The 16,802-nt window shown below is 51.6% G+C and overlaps 1 long non-coding RNA gene across 1 annotated transcript; it reads right to left on the bottom strand.

Annotated features, from left to right (window-relative positions):
* Window positions 1-3,525: 3,525 nt before the first annotated feature.
* On the bottom strand, window positions 3,526-6,751 carry LOC141408767 (uncharacterized). The gene is made up of 2 exons (XR_012425385.1): window positions 6,190-6,751; window positions 3,526-5,984 (listed from the first exon to the last, which is right to left on the bottom strand). It is a non-coding gene; the product is annotated as an uncharacterized lncRNA (long non-coding RNA).
* Window positions 6,752-16,802: the final 10,051 nt, after the last annotated feature.

The following is a 16,802-nucleotide window of genomic DNA, read 5'->3' as shown; positions in this document are numbered from 1 at the left end:
TTCTACCAGAACTGAAAGGCTGGTCCAGCAAGTTTTCTGGATTCAGGCACCGGCCAACAGCCTTGACTTCTGCTCCCCGACACTCTGCCTTGTGCACTCTGCTCCTTGGGATGTTCAAGAGTCTTAGTGTTGCCCCTCAAATGTGCCAGTGATGGTCCTGCTGCAGGAGCTTCACCCTTGCTGCTTCCACCCAGAACATTCCTCCACTCAAGCCTCCTGGGGCTGGTTCCCTCTCATCCCTCAGACTGCCTCCTAAATGAACACGCCTAAGAAGCCTTCCCATCAGTTTGGGGACCTTCCCTTCCCAGGTCCCCAAACTGAGGCACAACACTCATGCTGCTGATGCCTTTGTCACTGACTCAGTTTTTAACACAGCTCTCCCTCCAGACCATCTGCGCCTCATTCCCTGCTGTGTTCCCAATGCACAGCCCAGAACCAGGTACATAGTAGGTGCCTGATAAATATTTGAGGAATGAAAAAAGGAAGGAGGAAAGCATCCACAGACCAGGGTGAAGCGACTCCAGTCCCGTGCCAACCTCCTTGGCAGCCAGATGACTCAGACGGGCCCTTGCAAACAAGCAGTTTGTAGATTAGTCAGGAGCCCGATAAACAGCCCAGGAATCACAAAACTCCATGTGAGTGCTATAAATAGATGCATGAGCAAAAGTCCCAGTAGGGTGCCTGGGTGATGCAGGCATCTCCATCTGGGTGCGGTCAGGGAAGGCCTCTCAGAGGAGGTGATTTTGAGACTGGAACTTTAAGGACCAGTAGGAGCTTGCCAGGCAGAGAGGCAAGAAGAGCATCGCTGGAAAGGAACAGCAGAGGCAATGGGTTGGAGATGTAAAAAGGGCCACACATGAGGACAGGGTGAGGGGCCAGACTGGGATGCACAGCTGCATTGCTGCAGCTCAAGAAGTACGATCAAGGACCATCAGAGACAAAGGTCTCTTGCCGGCTTGCTATAGTGACATCTCTTGATTTCTTTCTGTCTGTAAGTGGCACAGTAAGGCTGGGGAACTCCATGACCATGCAGAAATCAGAAGAAATGTTTGACATGGGTCACAAGAGGCTGCCTCTTACCTTGACTCCTAGGAGAAAAGTCCCAAACCCGCTGTCTGCGGATGCAGGAAACTCAGTCTCTGGATGGGAAGGATTGTGGCCAAAGTCAGGATGCAAGCATGATCTGAGGTGGACAGGACCTGGGGTGACAGAAGGCTCTAGAAAGAGGCTGACTCAATAGCATTAACTATAAGTTTTGTGCTTCCAAATCACTTTTGGGTTTTTAAGAATTTCTTGATACTCTTAGAGCCTGCTTTCGATTTTGATCCTTTAGTCTTTCTATTTGTCAGGTGCACGAGATTACCTTCCTTTTTTAGCCTTTTGTCTTGTCACCAACCATTCGTACTTGGTGGCCACATACTTGGAAAAAGGCCGCATGATCTTTTTGGCTCCACTCAATGTCTACGACACCCTGCTTCCTTTGCTTGCACCCCACAGACTATTTCCCTCATCCTATTTACTGCAGCAAATCTCTCCTTAGTTGATGACATTGTGTTTATCTCCCTTTAAAACCCTACCTATCCTGAATGGTCTGTCATTGTCTGCCTTTAAAATCCTTCCTCTTTCTTCTTCCTCTATTCTCTAAATAATGATGGGGCTAAGTTATACCCAAAGCTCACTTTACAAAATATTTCCTTGGTGCTTTGCAGAAAATACCAAACAAAAATGCCATTTTAAAAGAGCTGTATTTTTTCTTTTAGAATGTAAGCTCCTCAAGAGCAGGGACAATGTTTTCTGTATGTTCTATTTTGCCTAGTACACTGTAAATGCTCAATAAATATTGATGATGGGAAAAAAAGAGAGAAAGAGAGAGAGGCTGACCCAAGCCCAGGATGTGGGCAGCTCCTTCATTCATTCAACAGGTATTCGTTGAGCACTTACTTGTGTGACCGGCACTGAGAACACAACATTGAACAAGATGGGCACAGCTCCCTGGGGAGGTATGCCCTGGTGTGTGAGCCAGACAAGCAAAATGCCTAAGTCAAATTATGACAGGCCAGGCGTGGTGGCCCACACCTATAGTCCCAGCACTTTAGGAGGCCAAGGCAGGTGGATCGTTTGAGCCCAGTAGTTTGAGACCAGCCTGGGTAACATTGCAAAACCTCGTCTCTACAAAAAGAAAAAAAAAGTTGGCTGGGCATAGTGGTATGCACCAGTTACTCGGGAGGCTGAGGTGGGAGGATCACTTGAACCCAGGAGATTAAGGCTGCAGTGAGCCAAGGATATGCCACTGCACTCCAGCCTGGCAGACAGCAAGACCCTGTCTCAAAAAAAAAAAAAAAAAAATGCTATGGGGAAAAGTAGGGTAGGGGACAGGGTGTGTGTCTGGACATGGGGGCTATAATTTTAAGGAGGGAGGTCAGGAAAAGCCTCCCTGGAAGGTGCCATATAAGCAGAGACCAAAGGACGTAAGGGAAGGGCCCACAAGGATATGTGGGGGAGAAGCATTCCAGGCAGAGGGAACAGCTGTGCAAGTGCCCTGAGGTGGATGGCTTGTAGGTGAGTAACAAGGAGACCGATGTGGCTGGGTGGTGGGAGCTGAGGGGCCCCTGTTCTCACCTATATACACCCCTTGGACGTGCTCACTCCCACGTGCCCCTTCATACCTGTGCTAGTCCACACATCCCAAATACACACGCACACACACATGAACACAAGGGGGTGCACAAGTGTGTATGTGCATGTGGAGGCACCACATGGGCACGTCCACAGACACAACCCACAGGCACAGCGGTGCACATAGTATATGCATGGCCTTGCCACCAGCTGGGGCCTCCACTGCTTGCTGCCCCACAGCGCCCTCTGGTGACCAGGGCATGGCAGTGCTCTAGAGTGCCCAGGAGCTCAGAATCCACTGCCCTCACTGCTTTGACCGCCATCCAGCCTCCTCTTCTCTGTGCTTCCTGCCCCTAGGCCTTCCACACTGCAGCCACAGCCTTCCCAAACACGGCTGGCCAAGTTCTAAATCCTGCCCTGGCTCCGTAGATGGGGACCTTCCAACACTCCAACCCCTGGTGACTTCTCCAGACATCCCTCAGTCCAGTCACTCCCAATTCAAGCTTTCCTCCTTGAATCCTTCTTTGCAAAGGCTGTTCCCTCGGCCAGGAATGCCCTTCCCTGCCTTCCCACCTGACACATTCCCTCCACTCCTTCGAGGCCCAATTCTGAAGACGGGACAGGAGGCCCTGCCTGACACTGCTCTGCCCAGGGCCCCTGCCCCAGCCCCTCTCACTATGGCTCACCTGCCCTGTCAGTAGCTGCGCCCCTGTCTGCCTCTCCCATCGGACTCCTGCTGCTTGAAGACAGGGCCTGCGACTGGTTCTCCCCAGAACAGCATCGGGCCATGCTGGAGGTGGTGGAAAAGTGAAAACGTGAGAAGCCTGGAGGCAGCAATATGTGGTTCCTGAGCATCTTTTACTCGGGGGCCGGTTCTGAAGTCGAAATATAGAGAAGGAAACCTCAACAGACGCTCACCTGCTTTATTTAAATCATCATCACTCTCAAATATCAAAAGATGAATTCACACAAGTGACTGGCTCCACTAGCAAAACAGCAAGTCCCATTTTTACAGCTCCTACTCTGTGCTAGTCCCTCCAAGCACAGCATCTTGTGGACTCACTGTGATGCAAGCTGCATGGGGGCAGTGCCTTTGCTTTGGTCACTGCAGTGTCCCTGGCACACAGTAGGTGCTCAGTGAATACTTGTGGAGTGGAGGAAAGTTTTCAATGTCCCAAGAAGGTGTCTACAATTATCATCATCTCCACTAAACGGATGAGAAAATCGAGGCTCAGAGAGGTGCCCAGAAGCATCCAAGACAGCTGGTCATGGCAGAGCTATTGTTTGAAATCTGTTCTGTCAGATGGAGACAGTTTTCCCTGCCTTTTCCTGCCCACACTTCCATTAAAATGTTTTGCAACACCCTGCTTCTGAGCAACACAAACTCCCCTTGAGCTCCCGTCACTGCTTTCTGGAAAGCCGCCAACTCTGCTTGTAACAGAGCAGTTGAGTCTGGCCTGCCTGGTTCCCTGCAGGGTTGCACGGACCACCCCGTGACTGCCCCCAACACCAATCCGGGGGTCCAAGGAGCCTCAACATGGTGCCTCCCTGCCCAGGGTTCTCAAACATAGCACTTCCTGCCCAGCAGGCAGGGGGCAGTCAAGGGGACAACATTTGGTGGCACCTGTTGCATGCCAGGCCTCGTGACTTGACACACACTCCAGGGAAGTGGGTGTGGTTAGACCTTCATCTTACAGATGAAGAAACAGAGGCCCAAGGCTTCAAGCAGCTTGCCCAGGTCCCACCACCAGGAAGGATGACACCAGATTTGTAACCCAGACCATCACCATAACAGCCTACTGTGTGTCGGGCTTTTTAGTTCAAGCCTGTGCTTCATATCTAGATGCCAAGACCACAGGGCTGTTCTTATTGCCCCGTGATGGGTGAGAAGTACTGTAGACACGGAGATGAAGCAACTTGCCCACAAGATCACACAACCAGGGAGCAGAGAGGTAGAAGCGTCCCAATGGGGCTGACTCCACCACACAGGTGCGTCCAGCATATCTGCCTTCAAAGGGCTGTGCTCTAATCTAAGCCAGGAAGTAGCCAAGTAACCTTGAGCCAATGATTTGTCTCAGCCGGGCCTTGGAGGTCCCCCTGTCCGTTCCCATCAATGCCTCTGTCCCTTTTCGGCCATCCGAGCCTGGGCTTATGTCCCTCCCACGATGAGTGTCTCACCCTTTCATGGCAGGGTCTTTCATTCCCCGTAAGCTTGGACCCTTATTAGCTTTTTCTTAAGCAATCCTGAAGTGGTGTCACGCTCAAACCCATCCGTCCATTCCCTGTGCTTCCTCAGCATCCGGTTTTGCCTGACACTACGGGAAGCACTGAGGATACAGTGAAAAGCAAGACAGACAGGTCCCTGCCTTCACGGGGCAGTGAAAACCTCCTGCCTTTATGGGGCAAGCCTTCTGGAGGAGCTTGAGAAATAAGGCAAATTCAGCATGGATGCACGTAATCTATAAAATAATTTCAAATAGCAGTAAGGGTAGGAACCAAAGTCGAGCTGAGTGAGGTTGCAGAGAAGCACTGGGTAGTCAGAGAGACCTTCCTGGAGGAGCTGTCTTCTCTGCTCAGGCCTGGGTGACAGAAAGAGCTAAGTGAAACTGGGGATGAGGGCTGGCTTAAAATAGGCTGTGGCGCACAGCAGGTGCTCAGAGAGTGAGAGGGACTTCTAGCTAACATGGAACGAATAAGGATATGTTTCTCCGTTCCCTCTCCAAATCCCACTAAGATGACAATATAAGGAAAAATGTTTAAGTCGCAAACTTATAAAGAAAGTCAATGATAAGGACAAAAAGTTGACAGAACTTTTTTTTTTTTTTTTTTTTTTGAGACAGGGTCTCTCGCTGGCACCCAGATTGGATTGCAGTGGCGTAATCGCCTCCTGGACTCAAGTGATCCTCCCGCTTCAAGCTCCAGAGTAGCTGGGCCCACAAGCGTGCACCACCACGTGCCACTAATTTTAAACTTTTTTGTAGAGACAGGGTCTTGCCACGTTGCCCAGGCTGGTCTTGAATTCCTGGACTCGAGTGATATTCCTGACTCAGCCTCCCAAAGTACTAGGATTACAGACGCGAACCACCGCGTCCAGCCTACAGAATTTTCGAAGCTGGAAAATTAATAGTAATCACCTCGGCAGAGTGGGGGAAGCTGCAACCAAATTCTGCATGTCGAGGGGGCCATTCAAGGCCAGAGGCCCCCCAGAAACACAGCCTGGGAGTCACAAGGTCCCTCTGGAAGTGGAGGGGCAGGTGGGGACGGAAACAAGATGAGTTGAGAGCTTGTAAAAACAGCACTTGTGCCTTCCAGCTTCCCAGAACCGAAGGTCATGTCTCCAGATTTGAAAGGATCCACTGAGTGTCCAGCTTGATGCAAGAAGAAAACAGGCTATTATGAATTCCCAGGAAAACAAACAACACAAAATAGAAAATGTTGTCACAATGTACTGCACAGCTCAGCTGGGAACAATATTTACATAACCATAATAGTGTAAACACCAAATACTGATGCATTGCAAAACTGATGAAATGAGACTTGGAGCTCACAGGAGGCGAAGCACAGCGTTCATACCTAAGAGAACCAAATCCTCACTGAGTGTCCATGGTAGAGAGCCGGCGGATACTGTCTAAAATCGCAAAGAAATAAAAGAATCTCAGTGTAGAATGCAACTGAGAAATAAGGAGGGAAGAGCTCAAAGGGCCGAAGAAGTGCAGCTGCCATGTCGCGGCGGAACTGGGTCTGTTCGGGGGGTCAGGACCCGGGCTGCACCGGCGATGCGCATCCTGCGGGTAGGGGTGGCGGGTGGGGCAGGCCGCTTCGCGGTCGCCGCCTTGCGCCCTGCAGCCGCGGGCTCCCACCGCTCCCTGCGCCACTGCCTTCCTACAGACCAAAGGCGGCTGCGGGGAACTGGAAAGGCCCACGTGTCCCCAGCATACAAGACCGAAGGAGCAGAGAAGCAGAGGAGAGCAGGGCCACAGAGTGAGCAGGCCAGCCCAGGTCGTCGAAGTTCAAAAATGGAGTATTTTTAGAGAATGTTAAGACACTCGGGGACTCGCCGGCCGGCCACAACCCCCTACACAGACGCTGGAGCAAAGGCGGCAGCGCAGAGAGGCCGCGGGTACCTCCCGGCCACGCCCTCCAGCCACGCTCCAGCCACGCCCCCAGCCACGCCCCCAGTCCGGGACGGAGTCCAGGGCGAGCCTCTGATTGGCTGCGCTGGCTCACATGGCCGCGCGGGTCGCAGGGCAAGCCGCAAGGGCGAGTGTGCCGCCGCCTCCAGGTTCTCAGCCGCTAGCTGGGTGGTGTGGAGCCCCGGGGTCTGCGCAGGGCCGGCGGAGGGAGCGCACGTGCCCCGGGCAGAGCCCTCCGGCCTTGGCTGGGAGTGTGGCCTCCTGTCCCAGGTCAGAGCTCAGCCCCCAGGGCCGGGCCTCCAGAGGGCCGCGGACCGTGGGGACGTTGGGCGGGCGTGGAGCCGGACCCGAAGCCAAGCCTCAGATCTGTGCGGGGAGCGGCGTGGCCGACGCTGTTAAACCGGTGCTGTAAAGGCCTCGTTTTCTCTCCCTGAGCGGCTCGCCACATCCCCATGCAGAGAAAAGGCCGCTTCTCCTCTCCCATCAGCTGTGCCCCCGGGTGCAGCAGCTATGGGTTCAGCCCTTTAAAGGTTCAAGACGGTCACACACCCCATACTTTCCCAGCAAGGAACAGGTCTTGCTTGTATGAGGGTAGAGAGGGCATTCAAGTGGTTGGTCTTGGAAAACTGCCATCCGAAGGCTTGCAAACATTCTTGGGTGGAGAGAATAATTTGTCCCCGGTGGAGGAGGGCTGCTGGGTGCTCTTGAGGCCGCTGATGAAGGGAATTCATTTCCTCTCCCGGGTGCCCAGGATTCAGACTGATTCAGACATCTGTTGGGCCGGCCGCCAGGATGCCCCCCGGCGTGCTTAGAGAAGTGGCTTTCTTTGCCCTCCTGAGAATAGATTTACACTGTCCTGAGTCTGCAGGTTATTGTTTGTGCTTGGAGACTTGAGAGCCAAGAATAATCTGCAGCAGGAAGGATGCGCCATCTTCAAGGATGCCCCTATACAACAGATCAAGTCGGCCGGGCACAGTGGCTCATACCTGTAATCCCAGGACTTTGGGAGGCCGAGGCAGGCGGATCACCTGAGGTCAGGAGTTCGAGACCAGCCTGACCAACATGGCAAAAACCCATGGATTTTTTAGTCTGTACTAAAAATACAAAAAAAATTATCCGGGCATAGTGGCGCGAGTCTGTACTCCCAGCTACTCGGGAGGCTGAGGCAGGAGAAATGCTTGAATCCGGGAGGTCGAGGTTGAGGTTGCAGAGTCCACCTTACCCAAGGTGATTCTGACATGAATGGCTTGAGGCAGGAGGAACGGTTGTGAGAGCCTCTGCGGCAGTCGGTGCAGGGCAGAGAAGGAGCAGCCTTGGCCTGGGGACCCTGAGTAGTTCTGTCTGGGCACGGAGGGCACTGAGCTGACACCCTCCTTGGAGGCCACATGGCCCAAACATGGGTACTTCTGCTGGTGACGGGATCTCTCCCTTCTGCCAGCTGGTCTCTGCCCTGCTTGAGCTGGGAAAGTTTGCTAAAGGCTGCAGCCTGGTCTGAGTTGGATGGTAGAAATGTAGGAAATACACCAACACATCAACCATGATGATTTCTGGGCACTGAAATTACAAAGATTGTTTTGTTTTTTTCTTTATACTTTTTCTGTCAAACATTTCTGCAAAAAGTATTATCTTCTGGATATATTAAATGTATAGTATTTTAATGTTAATACAATCAATATAATTGTTAATATAGCATTTTAACATAAATAAACAAAATATCACAATTATTTCAACTCTGCCTGTTCTTTACAGCTCAAATCCTGCCTCTTCCATGCAGCCTTCCAGGATTACCCAAATTGAGGTCTTCATGGGAAGCCAGAGCCAGGAGGAACATGTCACCATCTAGTGACCTGAGATCCCAGACTCAAATGTTGTCAGGGGCTAGGGTGTGTGCAGTGGCTTAGGGGTAGTGCAGGGAGGGGGTCCTGTCAAATGTGCCCTGATTCTAATCCTGCCCCCACTGTTTTACAGGGACAGGGAAAACAGTGGATCTAGGATTTGACCTTGAGCTGCCTGTACAACCCCTATCCCGTCATGGGTTCCAGCAGATACGTGTTGAGAAAGGAATGATGACCAGGGTTGGGGGAAGTCACAAAATTGCCTCTTTGCTTATCTCCTGCTGTGTCACAAACCACCCTAAACTCAGGGGTATGAAACAGCTGGCACAGTAGGGATGGCCTGTCCCTGTGCTATAAGGTCCCAGCCTCGGCGGGATTCATGTGCAGGTTCCTTCACCTGCGTATTACCTCCTTCTCACCCGGGCCAGGAGGACTCTGGGCCTGCCTGACTGTGGACAGGAGCACCTGCACCCAGCCTCTGCCTATGACTTCCTCATAGCATGGCAACAGGCATGGAGCACGAGTGTCCCAAGAGAACCAGACGAAGCTGCGTGGCCTGATGTAGCATAGACAGCCTCCCAGCATCACTTCTGCCTCACTCTGTGGGTTGAAGTAGCCCATTTAGATATAAGGGAGGAGACGTAGACCCTGCCTCTCAACGGAGGAATGACAGAGAATTTGCAGCCATTCTCTAAAACCTCCCCACTCCTGGAATCTATCGTGAACCGTGACCATTCACAGGGCCATCTGCCACACTTCACAGTCTCTCAGCATGTTTCCTAGGGCAGGGCCCCTGGCGGAGGCTTCCTCCTCCAGTGGGGAGGGGACGGGACCTGGGAAAGATTCTGAGGTTGTGGTGGCAGGTGGGCAGTAGAAGGGAGGCTGAGGGAGGAGGCCAGGGTGATGGGGAGGCTTGGAGCCTCTTCCAGATTAGGGTTGGGGAGCCTGCCAATCACAAAGTTAAAACAAGGCAGGGCAGCGGGTGTGGGAAGGGGAGATAGAGCTTGGTGGAGAAATGTGGAGTCGATAGGTTGATGACCACGTCATCTTTCTAGGCCATGTGCCAGCACCACCTCCCCTGAGCAGCCTTCCCTGATGCTCCAGGTGGGATTACCACTGGCTCCTCTGGGTTCCTGCAAACCCTGTACTGACCTCGAGGCTGCAGATGCAGGCCAGATGTATCTTTGGGTTCCTAGTGTCATCCAGAGCAAGAAAAAGGTACCTGCAGGCCTCCAGGCCTCCCGCAGTTGGAAGGGCCGGGCCGCCTTGGCCAGTCTCCCTTAAGGGCTGCTGCGAGCCTCCAGATAGAGCTCTGGTTCTTAGTAGCTGCTTGGGTGGGGACGCTGGTGCAGGAAGCAGCCCTGCATGGAACAAGGTTCAGAGATGGGGCCACATGAGCTTAAGTGGGGAAGGAAAGGGGATTCCAAGGGTGAATGGGAATGGCAGGGCCTCCTGGAGGACCTTTGTGATGGCTGGTGAGAGCACACGCACAGTTTGTGTGCTCCCAGAACTGTGGGCCAGATTGGGGCCCATCCCACTGAAGGGATACAGCCCATGGATTCAGTTGGGCCCAGCAGTCAGCCACTCTGGCTGAGGAAACAGTGTGCCTAGGTTCAAATCCTGCTCTGCCACTAATTTATTGAGTGAGTCACTAGGTCTCTTTAAGCCTCAGTTTCCTGGTCTGTAAAACCGGACAATAGCACAACAACAGCCACCTCACTGGAGCGAGATCATTTATGCAGTCTGATGGTGCTTCATACCTGCTGGGTGCCCAACAGTCGCTGCCTGCCTCTGGCTGCTCTCCCACTTGGGCGGGCAGCAGGAGAGGTGGATGAGGGTTTGCGGAGTGAGAATGTGAGCAAGTGACGACGTGAGAGCCAGAGACCCTGCAATCGCATCTCAGTGCCAACCTTCTGGGCCGTGGGACTCTCGGCAACCACGTGGCCTCTTTGAGACTCTGTTGCCTCATCTGGCAAATGGGAATCAGAACCTAGACCCAGGTGCTATGGTGTGGCTCTAATGAATGGGAGATGTCTGCAGACACCCAGCACACTGGGCTGTGGGTACAGGCCAGGTGATGGGGAGGGCTATGGTGTCTCTCCCACAGGCCCGGGAGGGCGAGGCCGGGCGAGGCCACCTCCCAGGCCTCTCCTCCCATGAGCGGTGCAGCTGAGCAGCCTAAGTCAGCTGGCTGGTTTTGATAAGTGAGTATTATAAACAACACATGGCCGGGCGCGGTGACTCAAGCCTGTAATCCCAGCACTTTGGGAGGCCGAGACGGGCGGATCACGAGGCCAGGAGATCGAGACCATCCTGGCTAACACGGTGAAACCCCGTCTCTACTAAAAAATACAAAAAACTAGCCTGGCGAGGTGGCGGGCGCCTGTAGTCCCAGCTACTCGGGAGGCTGAGGCAGGAGAATGGCGTGAACCCGGGAGGCGGAGCTTGCAGTGAGCAGAGATCCGGGCACAGCACTCCAGCCTGGGCGACAGAGCGAGACTCCGTCTCAAAAATAAATAAATAAATAAAAAATAAACAACACACAGAGCACATCCCAGGGCTCTGGTGGAAACTGGGGCTCCTTCGGGGGGGCCTGCTGGAGGGGACCCGACTGGTAGGTATGGGGCACCGAAGAAGCTCCATGGGCAGGTGCTCCCAGCAGTTCTGGGCTGGGAGACACATCATCGTATCCACAATGACAAAATGAAGTGATAAATAATAGTAATAATCATAATAATAATAAGAGCACCCACTACTGGGTGTTGATGATGTCATTTAATGCTCAAAACAACCTTGAGAGAAGATCTTGGCAGAATACTTCCTAGATGCAAGGCTTGCACCCAGAGCATGCAAACAATTCCTACAACTCAATAGTAAGAGAACACCACAACAAAAAATGTGCTATGGGCCAGGTGTGGTGGCTCACTCCTGTAATCCAAGCACTTTGGGAGGCTGAGGCAGGCGGATCACGAGGTCAGGAGATCGAGACCATCCTGGCTAGCACGGTGAAACCCTGTCTCTAATAAAAAATACAAAAAATTAGCCGAGTGTGGTGGTGGGCACCTGTAGTCCCAGCTGCTCAGGAGGCTGAGGCAAGAGAATGGTGTGAACCCGGGAGGCGGAGCTTGCAGTGAGCCGAGATCACATCACTGCACTCCAGCCTGGGCAACAGAATGAGATTCTGTCTCAAAAAATAAAAAAAGAAAGAAAGAAAGAAAGAAAAAGAAAAAAGTGCTATGGCTGGGCGTGGTGGCTCACGCCTGTAATCCCAGCACTTTGGGCGGCCAAGGCAGGTGGATCATGAGGTCAGGAGTTCAAGACCAGCCTGGCCAACATGGTGAAATCCCGTCTCCACTAAAAATACAAAAATTAGCCAGGCATGGTAGTGTGCACCTGTAGTCTCAGCTACTCAGGAGGCTGAGGCAGGAGAATCGCTTGAACCCAGGAGGCAGAGGTTGCAGTGAGCCGAGATCATGCCACTACATTCCAGCCTGGGCGACAGAGCAAAACTCCATCTCAAAAAAAAAAAAAAGAGAGAAAAAGAAAAAAGAAAAACGTGCTAAAGATCTGAACAGACACCTCCCCATGGAAGACATGTGGATGGCAGATAAGCACATGGAAAGAGACTCAACCTGGGAGTCATCCGCAGAGTGCAGTTAAAACCAAAATGAAACCACTGCACACCTATTACAAAGGTGAAAATTAAATGACTGAAAAACGTGCTAAAGATCTGAACAGACACTTCCCCAAGGAAGACATATGGATGGGGAGTCTCTTTTCCATGCACTGATTTGGAAAGAGACTCAACCCTGGGAGTCATCAGTGGAATGCAGTTAAAACCACAAAGAAACCACTACACACCTATTAGGTGACAATTAAAATGACTGACACAGCCTGAGCAACATAGCAAGACCCAATCTCTACAAAAAATAAAAAACTCACTGGGTGTAAAGGCCGGGCGCGGTGGCTCACGCCTGTAATCCCAGCACTTTGGGAGGCCGAGGTGGGCGGATCACCTGAGGTCAGGAGTTTGAGACTAGCCTGGCCAACATGGTGAAACCCCATCTCTACTGAAAAATACAAAAATTAGCAGGGCATGATGGCAGGTGCCTGTAATCCCAGCTACTCAGAGGCTGAGGCAGGAGAATCACTTGAACCCGGGAGGCGGAGGTTGCAATGAGCCAAGATCGCACCATTGTACTCCAGCCTGGGTGACAGGGCAAGATTTCATCTCCAAAAAAAAAAGAAAGAAAGAAAGAACAAATTAGCTGGGTGTGGTGGCACCCACCTGTGGTCCCAGCTATTCGGGATGCTGAGGCAGGAGGATCACTTGAGCCTGGGAGTTTGAGGCTGCAGTGAGCCATGATTGTGCCACTACCCTCCAGCCTGAGTGACAGAGCAAGACCCTCTCTCAAAAATAAATAAAGTGTAAAAAAATAATAATAATAAAAGGATAATTCCAGGCTGGGCGTGGTGGCTCACGCCTGTAATCCCAGCATTTTGGGAGGCTGAGGTGGGTGGATCACGAGATCAGGAGATCGAGACCAGCCTGACCAACATGGTGAAACCCCATCTCTACTAAAAATGCAAAAATTAGCCGGGCGTGGGGGTGCACTTGTAATCCCAGCTACTCAGGAGGCTGAGGCAGGAGAATCACTTGAACCCAGGAGGCAGAGGTTGCAGTGAGCCGAGATCGCGCCATTGCACTCCAGCCTGGGTGACAGAGTGAGACTCCGTCTCAAAAAAAAAAAAAAAAAGAAAAAAGAAAGATAATTCCAAGTATTGGTGAAGATGTACAGAAACCAGAACTCTCATACATTGCTGTGGGAATGTGAAATGGTAGGATCACTTTGGAAAACAGTTTGACAGTTTCTTACAAAGTGAAATATACCTACTTAGGACTCAGCTATTTCACTCCCAAGAGAAATAACTGTTTACACACACACAAACCTGAACACAAATGTCAGTAACAGCTTTTTCCACTATAGATAAAACCTAGGAAGAACTCAGCTGTCTATGAACTTGGAAAGGGATAAACAAAACATGGTATATATCCATCAATGCAATACTACTCAGTGACAGGAAAAGAATACACTCCCAAAACATGCCACAGCGCAGATGGAGCTCAGATGCATTCCGCCGAAAGAAAAGCCAGATTCAAAAGGCTGCCTACAATATGATTCCATTCACAGCACATTCTGGAAAAAGCAAAACCACCGTGGCACAGAGCCGTCAGTAGTGGCAAGGGACTGGGGTGGGGAGGGGACCAACTGCAAAGGGGCCCCAGGGAAATGTGGGAATAAACGAAATGTTGTGTATGATGGTTGCAGTGGCGATTACACAACTGTATACATTTGTCAAACATCATCAAACCATGCACTTAAATGGCTGCATTTTATTATATGTAAATTATCCTTCATTAAAGCTGAGGGAGGAACAGAGAAGCCCTTTCAATGAAGGGAAGAAACGGTGAGCATTTGGGGCCATTACTGCCATGTTACACATAAGGAAACTGAGGCTCGGGGGTGACATGATGGGCCCAAAGTCAAGCAGAGAGAGAGTCTGTGGTGAGACCGGGATTTGCCCGCATTCTCACCCCCAGGACTCTGCCCTGCATTTGCTGTATGACTACAGGCTGGTCTCAGTTTCTCATTCTTTAAAATGGGTAGGGGGACAAGCAAAACCCAGGCCCTCTCAGGCGACAGAGCAGGAAAACCCACACCCACATAATGGTGACACTCAGAGGGACTGCAGGAGCCACCGGCTGGTGCCTGACCCGACCTGGGCTGAGGATGGGGAAAAGCTTCTCAAAGTGAGGATATTTAACCTGGGCTTCAGAGGATGAATAGGAGTTTGCCAAAAGGAGTGTGAGAAAAAGGACATTCCAGATAAGGGGTGAGAATGTCCCATAATCTCCCCAGTCGCTCTGCCTCTTGCTGCCTGAAATTCCACTAGTTCATGCCATTCCTCAGGGCCAAAGCCCGGCTAGTGGCAAACCCCGACAGGAGGAGACACGCAAAACCTATAAGCAGGCTACAGGGAAATAGCAGCAAGGCGGGGCGGGGCCATGGCGATCCCTGGAGATTCTGAGGTTCCAGGGACTGCAGGGACAGAGGAACATGTGACACAACTGACCGTGTGCAGGGCAGCAAGGTAGGAGCCTTCTCATGGGTCTCCTCATTAACTCCTCACCCCTGGAGCAGCACAGAGAGGTCAGACGAATCCCCCAAGGTCACACAGCAAAACTGGGCGCCGGGCCGGGCCTGCTAATCCAAAGCCATTGCCCTTGATCTAGGGATCAGAGGAAGGTGGAGGCCTGGGGACCAGCTTCCCACCCCAACTCAATGTGTGGCTCAGGCAAGTAACTTCTGTTCTCAGGCCCTCAGCTTCCACCTCTGTGAAATGGGCTGCAACAGAACCACCCTCACAGAGCTCTGGCAGGAAGACAAAAGACAAAGGGACAGGAAGTGCCAACTCAGCCTCTCCTGCCCAAACACCTGCTTGCACGCGGCATGAGGAAAACAGAATTAGGGAGGGAAGTCAGCTCTGAGAAAGGACCCTCCCTCTGCCTCTCTGGGCCTCAGTTTTCCCGTCCTGCATTGGGGGAGGATTGGGCTGAATGACATGTCACAAACCAGGGACCATTTCTAGCACCCATATGTTTTGTTTCACCCCTGTGGTCACTTTTTCCACCTTTTCCTCTGAATTTTTATTTATGTAAAATTTAAGCACACAGTAAGTCAAGAGCAGAATCCACAGCCACCATCTGGTGCCACCTGTCCGGGGCTGACACTCTGCCCACGTGCACACTCCCCTCTCTACACACAGCTATGTGCTGTTTTCTGAATCTTTTTTTTTTTTTTTTTTTTTTTTTTTTTTGAGACAGAGTCTTGCGCTATCGCCCAGGCTGGAGTGCAGTGGCAGGATATTGGCTCACTGCAAGCTCCACCTCCCACGCCATTCTCCTGCTTCAGCCTCCCGAGTAGCTGGGACTACAGGCGTCCGCCACCACGCCTGGCTAATTTTTTGTATTTTTAGTAAAGACGGGGTTTCACCATGTTAGCCAGGATGGTCTCGATCTCCTGACCTCGTGATCCACAAACCTCCCAAAGTGCTGGAATTACAGGTGTGAGCCACCACACCCAGCCCTAAATCATTTGAAAGTAAGTTACTGGCCAGAAGCAGTGGTTCATGCCTATAATCCTAACGCTTTAGGAGGCCAAGGCAGGAGGATCACTTGAGGCCAGAAGTTCAAAACCAGCATGGGCAACATAACTAGGCCTCCCTGACTCCCCGATCTTTATCTAAAAACCATTTAAAAGAAAAAAAAAGAAAGTAAGTTGTTGACTTTGTGACCTTTTGCTCCTAGTCTGTCAGTATGCACCCCCTGAGAAGAAGGCCATTCTACAAGACCATGATATGCTTACCTCACTGCAAAAACCGCTGTAATTCCACAGACATCTAATACACAGTCCACATTCAAACTACCTAGTTGTCCCCAAAATGTCTTTTATGGCTGGACTTTTTGTTTCAAACTAGGAGCTAACCAAAATTCAGATGTTACATTTAGTTTTATCTCTTTTGGAGTGAGCAATTTTTTTTTTTTTTTTTTTTGAGACGGAGTCTCACTCTGTCACCCAGACTGGAGTGCAGTGGTGCGATCTTGGCTCACTGAAACCTTCTCCTCCCAGGTTCAAGCAATTCTCCTGCCTCAGCCTCCTGAGTAGCAGGGACTACAGGCGACTGCCACTACGCCCAGCTAATTTTTGCATTTTTAGTAGAGATGAAGTTTCACCATATTGGCCAAGCTGGTCTTGAACTCCTGACCTTGTGATCCACCCTCCTCAGCCTCCCAAAGTGCTGGGATTACAGGCATGAGCCACTGCGCCCGGCCTCTGTCACCCAGGCTAGAGTGGAGTGGTGCCATCTCTGCTCAGTGCAACCCACGCCTCCCGGGTTTAAGCCATTCTTGTGCTCAGCCTTCTGAATAGCTGGGACTACAGGCATGTGCCATCACGCCCAGCTATTTTTTGTACTTTTAGTAGAGACGGGGTTTTGCCATGGTTTGGCCAGGTTGGTCTCAAACTCCTGGCCTCAAGTGATCCCCTCCACCTCAGGCTCCCAAAGTGCTAGGATTATAGGTGTGAGCCACCTCGCCCAGCCTGTTTATTTTTGAGACAGTGTCTCACTCTGTTGCCCAGGCTGGAATGCAAAGACT

The sequence above is a fragment of the Macaca fascicularis genome, chromosome 16 (assembly GCF_037993035.2).
Source record: "Macaca fascicularis isolate 582-1 chromosome 16, T2T-MFA8v1.1".
Lineage (NCBI taxonomy): Eukaryota > Metazoa > Chordata > Mammalia > Primates > Cercopithecidae > Macaca > Macaca fascicularis.
Note: the sequence above shows the minus strand (reverse complement) of the source record. Positions and strands in the feature narration are given on the sequence as shown.